This window comes from Neolamprologus brichardi, chromosome 3 (genome assembly GCF_056152115.1).
Source record: "Neolamprologus brichardi isolate AB-2024 chromosome 3, ASM5615211v1, whole genome shotgun sequence".
Classification (NCBI taxonomy): Eukaryota; Metazoa; Chordata; class Actinopteri; order Cichliformes; family Cichlidae; genus Neolamprologus; species Neolamprologus brichardi.
The window spans coordinates 6213324-6222500 of record NC_142106.1 but is presented as its reverse complement, the minus strand read 5'-3'; the positions used below and the strand labels follow the sequence as shown (position 1 = coordinate 6222500).

The window sequence follows — 9177 nt, the reverse complement described above, 5'->3', positions numbered from 1 at the left end:
GAACTGAGGAGCTATTGTCTTGGTGTGACCTTCTTTTCAGTGTTTTTCTTCCAGTTCAGAGCAGAAATTTTTTTGTTAAGGTACTGGATGTTGTGTTTTTCTCCACAATTTTAATTATAAGCTAGATACATTGCTGCTAACAGCAACAGGGATGAGTCAGTTAGTCAGTTGGGCTTGTGAATCATGATTCAGGAGTCAGTAAAGTGATTCTCGAGTATTGAACGATTCGTTCATGATTCACGCATCACTACACTGAGCTGTGAGCCAGGGGGCGGTAATGTGCCTTAACACTGGTTACCAACTCAGAAGAAGAAGAAGCTGTGCGTCAGGAGGGAGGGGCTGCGTGAGTGAGTGATTCGTTTATGCTATGATTCAGCACAGGAGGGAGGGGTTGAGTAGCTCAAATGTGCTGTTAGCAGAGCGATGCTACTGTGAACTGAGGAGCTATTGTCTTGATGTGAGCTTCTACTCAGGGTCTTTTCTTCCAGTTCAGAGCAGAAATATTTTTGTTAAGATACTGGATGTTGTGTTTTTCTCCACAATTCTAATTAGTTAATTTAATTATAACTAGATATATTTCTACTAATAAAATTAGTTTGCTAACAGCAACAGGGATGAGTCAGTGAGTCAGTTGGGCTTGTGAATCATGATTCAGGAGTCAGTAAAGTGATTCTCGAGTATTGAACGATTCGTTCATGATTCACGCAACACTACTTCACATGCTAAAGGCAATATGGAGATGTAATCAGATGCATCTACTCTGAATTATCAGGCTGGAACGCTGTAAGTTACCTTACGCAGGGGCCATGCTAATCTTCTCTGTATCGTATCCAATTTAGCGTACGCGCTTGCCAAAACAAGCAAAACAACAGTGCTTGCTTCAGCAAGTTCGTACACTAAATCGGATACGATACAGAGAAGATTAGCATGGCCCCTGCGCAAGGATGACACGCAAATTCGTGAAGTGCGGCGCAGTCTTTGCACTTTCAGATACCCTGAAAAAGCATCTCCGTGTTCACACTGGAGAGAAACCCTATGTTTGTGACGAATGTGGCAAACAGTTTACAGAGTCCGGCTCCCTCAGGGGCCATCAACGGTTGCACACTGGAGAGAAACCATATAGCTGTGACCTGTGTGACAAAACCTTTGCATACCTGGGGGCCCTAAAGACCCATCGCCGTAGCCACACTGGAGAGAAGCCATACTGGTGCGACAAGTGCAACAAAACCTTCACTCAGCGGTCCACTCTAAACCACCACAGGCGTCTGCACACTGGAGAGAGACCGTTCTGGTGTGAATCGTAGGGGAAACGTTTGTTTGGCAAAACAGCCTGAAGGAGCATCAACTCTCTCACACCGGGTACCCGTGCAGTCGCTGCGGGGACGTGTTCCCTGATCGAAGCCTTCTGTACAATCACAACCTTGGTCACAGGTGGAGAGATAAACAGGTCAAGAGAGCAATGCAAAAGAAAGCTGAGGCTGGGAATCAACAGCCTGTGTGGAGATTTCAGCTTTTGCCTCTGTAGCAGGGGCAATAAGAACTGGCTTGTGGGAACGATCTTGAGACTCACCGTCTGATGACAAAACTGACCTCAGTCCGGCCCAAGCAGGAAAATGGATGAAGGGTGTGGAGTTGTTTCTTTGACAAATGATTAAAATTCCTTTTTAAAGCTTCTGATTTCAAACTAAGTTTTGTCAGCTTGATAAAGAAATGACTGAAACACTCTTGTGGGGCCTGTTTAGTGGACTGATGTTGATCTTAACTGATTTCATTTTACTCCTTTTCTTAGTTTAAGCTTATTGTTCTAATCGTTTTTGCTGCTTTAACCGTTTTTGATTTTATTTTGTTGTTTAGGGATTTACTTTTAGGTCTTTTATTGCTGATTATTTTCTTGTGTTCTTTTCTTCATGTTTCCTGTTCTGATTTGTTTAAATCAGGTCTATACAGAGTCTTTAAAGGTGAGCTTTTATGCTTTGTATTTGCACCTGGATTAAGATATCCTCTCTAAATAAAGGTTTTCTTTTTGAATCCTTCCTGTTTCTTTTATGCAGTGTTCCGCAGTCATAGGTCGTGTCCAAATTCATGGGCTGCATCTTCCTGAGGCCGCATTTGTAGACCGATTACGTCACAGCGAAGCGCCAAAGGCTGTCCAAATTCGTAGACTCCTCCGAATGCAGCCGACAAATGCGTCCTTCTTTTCCCCGAATTTGAAGGATGGGTCGGGTCTGTCCTTCGTGGCCTACCATATCCCAGAATTCATAGCGCGGCCCAGCCAAACTCCAGTTTCCAACAATGGCGGCTGCTACTAAGTTTTAATATTACTGTTATTAATCTTTCTGGGTCACAAAATAAACTTTTAACATATTTTCAGGCGAGAAAGTAGCTGTGTAAACATCAAATATCTGCTCGGTTTATCAAGATATCGCATATTTGCAAAAGTGCTTCGACGTTTTCGGAGACGTCTGTTACCCACCAGCTCGATAGCTCGCCGGGAGCTCGAGGGTCACTGAAGCCGCTGAGAACGGCACAACTCCCGGCACATTTTCAGATCACCGCGGACTTTCGCTACTCAGGTTAAACGTAATATATAAGTCACTTAGACAACCTAAAAATGTTATTGTTGGGCTTTTTTTAGTGTTTTATTTGTTTGTGAGTCAATCGGTTTGGCTGAGATTAAAGTCATTAGATTAGATTAGATAAAATAAAACTTTATTAATCCCACAGGTGGGTTCCTCTGGGATTTTCACACAGCTGAATAAACGTCAAACAGAAAACTGATTAAACAGAAGTGAGAGACAGTCGAGAATTTACGCCAGTGTCCTGTTATATTTTAGATAGCAAGGAGCAGACGGCCGAGTTTATTAAACTCCACCGAGACAGCGGAGACCGTCCAGTTTCCCCAGCCGTGTACTTCCGGCCTACACGACCTTCTGAGGACCCGGCCCACGTAGACCGCGGAGGCCGGGTCCTCAGGAGGATGCAGCCCATGAATTTGGACACGACCATACTGGCTCATGCAGGTGGCAGAAACAAAACTATCACTCCTGAGAGAACAGGGCGGAGTCTGGAGAGATGAAGGTGACCTCTATCAGAGTTGTTACTCAAGCTTTCACTGAAGCTTCATGTATCATAACTGATGGAGAAATAATGACTTTTTTTATTTCAGTTTCCTCTTGACTTTTATCTTTAAGCCTGCAAAGAGAACAACACGTTGGTCAGTGTGCTGATATTCATGTTGATGAGTCAGTATTCATGTTGCTGCTGACTAAATGCAGAAATATCAGCATGGAGCAATAATCAATAATTTTATGAGCATCATTCCAATATCTGATCAGCAGCCGCAGTCACAGGTCAGAGGAATGGACACATTTATGTAAGATGATGCTCTGAGCGTTTTAATAAACACTGAAAGAAACCGAATGAGGGTGAGCAGAGCAGGTTTCCACACTCTGACAAGACTTTGACTGGAGACATTACAGCTTCTGTTGGAGAGGAACATTTAAGAGAAGAGTAACCGAGACACGTGACTACAGGTAGATTCCCTCCATGTCAGCATCTGTGTGTGTGTGTGTGTGTGTGTGTGTGTGTGTGTGTGTGTGTTTGCACAGCTTGAGCTACAATGAACCAAATAACAGCTGATGAGGTGGTAACCACTGGGAACGCGTCCTCAGGGTTCGTGTTGTTTTCTGGGTAAATGCTTGTTCAGCATAACTGAAGAAGCTGCACTAAAAGATGAGGATGATGTTCAATGGTGGTGGTGACACATACAGGTTAATATTTCACTGCTTTCTGTTTTAAATCGTCCTTCTGTTAAACTCTTAGCTGTTTTCTTGAGCTGCACAGCTTCAACCAACATGAAATCAAGATCATCAAAATGTAATGACCTCGACAGGAAATCTGCAGTGAGCCAGATGTGTTTTAATAAAGTTTAATGAAAGAATCGTTGTTGCCTCAGGATGTTACAATCAGTCACTGACAGTGCTGATTCAAGAGAAAATATCAATCCAGACTTGATTTTTTTTAGCTCCAGAAATATGCAGGTGTTCCAAGCATCTATCTCTGTAATTAAATTGATTAATGTTAAAATGAATGTTCATGTGAAACACCCCCCCCCCCCCCCCCAAATCTAATTGAAGTAGAATCACATAAATTTATTGTAACAGAAATTATATCCATGTGTGATTCAATGTTTATATATGATGTGAATTCTTTATGCTGAGAAAAACAAAGTGTAATGAAGGGATTTTAGCATTTAAAAGTTTAGACTTTGTGTTAAATCATGTAAGTCAGAGAGAGAGTGAGTTAAGCTTTGGGTGGACTTTGGATGGTTAAATGTCAACAACCTGAATGAATGTGGGTCAGTATAAACGTGAGGAGAAGATGGGGTCTTTCCTTTTATCTTCCGCAAGATGACCAATTCAGAATAGTGGATCTAAGAGGTTCACAGTTAAAAGTTCCAGCAGAGACGCTAACAGCAGTCAACCTGTGAATTGATTTTGGAATTTTTGGCTTATCATCTCCTGAGTTTTAAGGTGTTTGATGGCTAATTCAGAAGGATTTTGATCTACAGCATACTTCCACTGGATGCCCAGCTGCTTTCTTGTTGGGTGATTATCATCAACACAGAACAATAAGAATAAGAGCATCTTCAGATCTGACACTGTTCATCCCTCCTCCAGCCTCTCCTCACTAAAGATAAGAACAAGATCAGCATAACTCAGAGTAGTAAAATTAGATAGGTATGGTTTAAGTGATTTTCTTATTGTTTTGTAATTTTTATTATTTGATTTTGATTTTGCTTTGGAAAATTAAAATTTCCTGCAATTAAATTCTAAATTGTGGACTTTGGCCTTTTAACCTTTTTTCCCAATTGTAAAGAAAAAGGTCTGAGTGTTATTCTTTAAATTTGATTACATTTTTTTTCCTTGGAGTCTGCTGTCCAGGCTACTAAAATCATCCCAGAAATAACAGAATCAATAGGAGCGCACTTCTGTCATCACGTGGGACTGATAGGATTCGACCTGCAGGCTAATTCAGTTTTCTACATGTCAGGCTTAGCAGGTTACCTGGACCATACTGAGATAGTACTGGGCGAGTCCCCTCACCCACATCAGCTCCAGCTGAACCCTACATGATCTACTGGGTAAGACTCACAAGATCAGAGATTAGGACTTTTTAATCAGAGCCAAAATCAACTTCCTGCATCAGGGATTCTTTGGGGCTAAAGATCAACAGCTTAATCTAAATTACATCCAATCAAAGAGTTGTTTGATATGTTGACCAAGTATAGCACTGAAGACAAACAGGAAACAAGTCAAAGTGCAGGCTGGCTGTGTGCTCACTGTGTGTTTCCTAATCTACAGTTATGTCATTACATTGAGAGTGTACAATGATAGAAGCAGCTTATCCTGCTAACCTAACAAAACTTCAGAAACGCTTTTAAATCCTACTGGTTGCTCATCCTAAGATATTTTGTACTTTTACTGATTCCATGCTTGACTTAAAAGATGACTTTTAGCACTGAAATATTCCACACAGCTGCATCAGAACCACAGCTGTCTTCTGCCTGTATCCAAGATGCAGATCTAATGATACTATCACAAAGTTGTAAGTGACAAAGGGTTAGGGTGTCCTGGTGCCAAATGCTCAAATGTGAAGCTGAGACACTCATTGGACAAGTGGAGAAAAGAAGATGCCTTTTATTTGTTAGTCTCACAACAGCCCGTTCTCACTCCCGAGGCGTAACATGCCGATGTTTTGTCATGTCCCGCGGCGTTCCTGAGGAACGCTAAGGAGACCTTCGGCGTTCTTATGGTACGCGGTGGGTTATGGCCGAAATCCAGTGCAATGACGCTCCCGCAGTAATAGACGTTCCAGCCCTGTATTCCAGCCCTAAACCTAACCGTATCCCTAGCCCTAACCATAACCTTTTTCCTGAGGTTAACCAAGAGTTTAATGATGTTAAATAGCGTGTTTCTAAGTGATTTGAAGAAAAAGAGCAAACATGTGTAGATTGAGTCCATACGGTTCTCATATTTCCTCATTTTTCCGAGGTCGTCATTTAGGGACGTGGTGGGTAGCCGAAAACGTAATATGTTGACGATTTGTCACCTAGCGTAAAATGTTACGCTTTGGGAGTGAGAACGTGTTGCTCACAAACAGAACAAAAACATCAGAAGGAAATCACATAACAGCGGCTGTCAGCTCTGTAAGTTCACAGCAAAGGACTGTGACACAAGTTAGAAAGAGAAAGAGACAAAAAGAGGACAGTAAACTGGTTTAAATAAGTCCATGTTTACATTCTACACTAGAAAGCAGCTGAACAATTCAACGGTTTATTTTAAGTATTAGACTCTAGAATCAGAGCTTTGCTGAAGCTCAGAGTTGATGACTAGCACCTGTGATTTTCTGTGTGTCAGCTCGTCCTTTAAAAACAGTTTTATTTCTCACAGGTTTTTGTATGTTTCTATGTTGCATATGTTGCACCACACCAGCTACTTCCTTTGGCTTTTTCCACTGAACTGATGAGTGAAGCTGCGATTTCTCAACACAGGTCTGGTTAAAACTAACGCATACTGTGAGAAAAAAGAGCTGCTGAAACCTGCTGAGGGCTTATAGGAAATCCTTTCTTAATGCTGCTCCAGGGTGAGAACAGAAGCTACAAATGACTGTCAGACCACACAGGCCCAGAGGTACAGCTGCAGGTGGTGTCAAGGGAGCTTGTAGTGCCACTATTCATTCACACACTGGTGGAGGCAAGCTACGGTTGTAGCCACAGCTGCCCTGCGGCAGACTGACAGAGGCGAGGCTGCCATATCGCGCCATCGGCCCCTCTGGCCAACACCAGTAGGCGGTAGGGTAAAGTTTCTTGCCCAAGGATACAACGACCAGGACAGAGAGCCCAGGGATCAAACCGACAACCTTCCGGATACGGATGCGCTTCCCAACCCCCTGAGCCACGGTCGCCCGATTAACAGTGAAGAGAAAGAGGAAATATGGTAGTGGGCAGGGCAGTGTGATCCCACTGTGTATTTCCTGATCTACATCGTACCGTCACACTCAAAACAGCTGAAGCAACTTTTCCTCCTCTCAGAAAGCTGCAGAACCAGAGTGAGTCCTGATATTTCTCATTCTCACATCTTTCATACTTCTGATAGAAAATAAAAGCCATTTTAAACCAGAAAAAAGAAAAAAGTCAGCAGGCTTCTGCTAGTGTTCAGGAAGGTAATCTGAATATATGAATACAAATCTTCTTTTGACTAAGGCTCAGCATTTCCTGGTGCCAAGTGCACTGACAAACTACCTCACACTTAAATATGCTGAAAATGTTTGAGAACACTAATTTCGCTGGTTTCATCTCTCAAGAGAAGAATATATATAGTCGACATTTACTGTTTCAAGCTAAAAGGGATAAGGAAACCAAAAACAAACAAACCAGAGATCAGTCAGGAGGGGAATATAGAGAGAAACGGTCACCACGGTGACCACCTGCTAAACTGTTACACTGCAAACAAGCTCTACTTGAAATAAGCCAAATATTCCTACATCTGACAAAATTGTCTTGTTTTGAGATAAAAATCTGCTAATTGGGGTAAGCAAAAGTTGCTTGGCTAACAACAACACAATTTTGGCGATGAGTCCAGATTCTGCCTACAGTTCACCACTTCAGCTTGTGCTTAATGGATTGTTATAAGATTCATGAGACGGTTGACTCATCTTCACTCATGAATGCTTCCTTCTGCAACTACAGACTGTACATAACATGTAGCACAATATTTAAAATTGGTCCAACATTGGTTTAACACAACAAACCAAAAGACCATGGAGGTGAATCATTTCAAAGATGAACCTAGGATTTTTACACAGTTTAAGATGTAACCGGTGAACCTCGAGTTTGGAAGTCTCCCACAAACATTCTAGCTTGTGACAGTATCTCCTAAAATTACAAATGTTTTCATTTATCCAAGGACCAAATTTCAAACATAGGACAGTACTTTTATTCAGAGGTGCCACTACGTCTAAAGGTTACACTATGCTGATTATTAAAAGATGAAACAAGTGAGTCTACATCACTGCAAGTCATGTCAGCATCAAACATGGCAGAGAACCTTTCAGAAGCTACCTGGTTTATAATTTGCCTTTGAATTTTCAATTATATGATTTCAAATGATTTTGGAAAATGATGTCACTGCACCTCTAGTTTTGTTGTTTTTGTTGTGTGGAAATGTTTTATATTAGCAGAAGACTGGCAGGTTTCTGTGGATACCGGAGGACAGACTCGACATTCCCAGCGAGCTGAAGAAGAAAAGACTGGAGTGTCGTGCTGGGAAGGAGCGCCGTCGCCCGAGAAGGAGATGTTATCGACCATCTCTTCCTTCTGTAATCATTGGAAACGTAAGATCTTTGCCCAAAAAGATGGATGAGCTCACGTCGCTAACCTGGTCACAGTGGGAGTACCGGAGTTGTGCCAAAAACTGATTCCTGGTAATTGCCAAAAACTGATTGCTTGTATTTAAACTGCTATAAATAACTTATTGGTCTATAATATGTGAAACATATATCAAATGTATCCCTCATCAATGATATCAAGTCATCTTGAGCAACAAACAACATTCCTGTAACTCTCATATTCTTGGCCAATCTCAAAGCTCCTAGCTCACAGCTCAGTGGACATTTAGATGAGAAAATATATATTTGACACATTTAAGGAAAATACTAATAAAATAAAAATAAACAAAATAAATGTTTATTAAGCAATTTTGATAGGAAATTGTTTAGTTTTAGAAATGTTTTTGCTCTTTTTTGCTCTATAAAATAGTTGTTTTCTTTTAGAATCACTCATCTTAGCAGTAGGATTTACATGAAAAGAGAAACAAATTAAGTTTGAGTGACAATGTACATTTTTTGCACTCTCTGGTCAACTGACTCAGTGAATATAATGACTCAAAAAACGCAATTCACTTTGGTGAGTGACTCATTAAAACTCGATTCAGTAAAAAGAATCAAATTTACCATCACTAATAGTGATGTGACGTTCTGTATCGAGGCTTCAAAGCTTGTGTCGAGTAATTGAGGGGGCGTTTTCACGTGACTGCTTCATGAAGTGGTTCGAACTTTGCCGCGAGCTATGACAGCGATATAAACCCCTCAGACTTCATTCAAGATGTGGGTGTTTGA

The 9177-nt window shown here is 41.4% G+C and overlaps 1 non-coding gene and 1 pseudogene across 1 annotated transcript; one reads left to right on the top strand and one right to left on the bottom strand.

Moving 5' to 3' along the window:
• Positions 1-791: 791 nt before the first annotated feature.
• LOC148103279 (U6 spliceosomal RNA) lies at positions 792-862 on the bottom strand (annotated as a pseudogene).
• Positions 863-871: 9 nt separating this feature from the next.
• LOC148103278 (U6 spliceosomal RNA) lies at positions 872-979 on the top strand. The gene has a single exon (XR_015718727.1). It is a non-coding gene; the product is annotated as a U6 spliceosomal RNA (small nuclear RNA).
• The last annotated feature ends 8198 nt before the right edge of the window (positions 980-9177 follow it).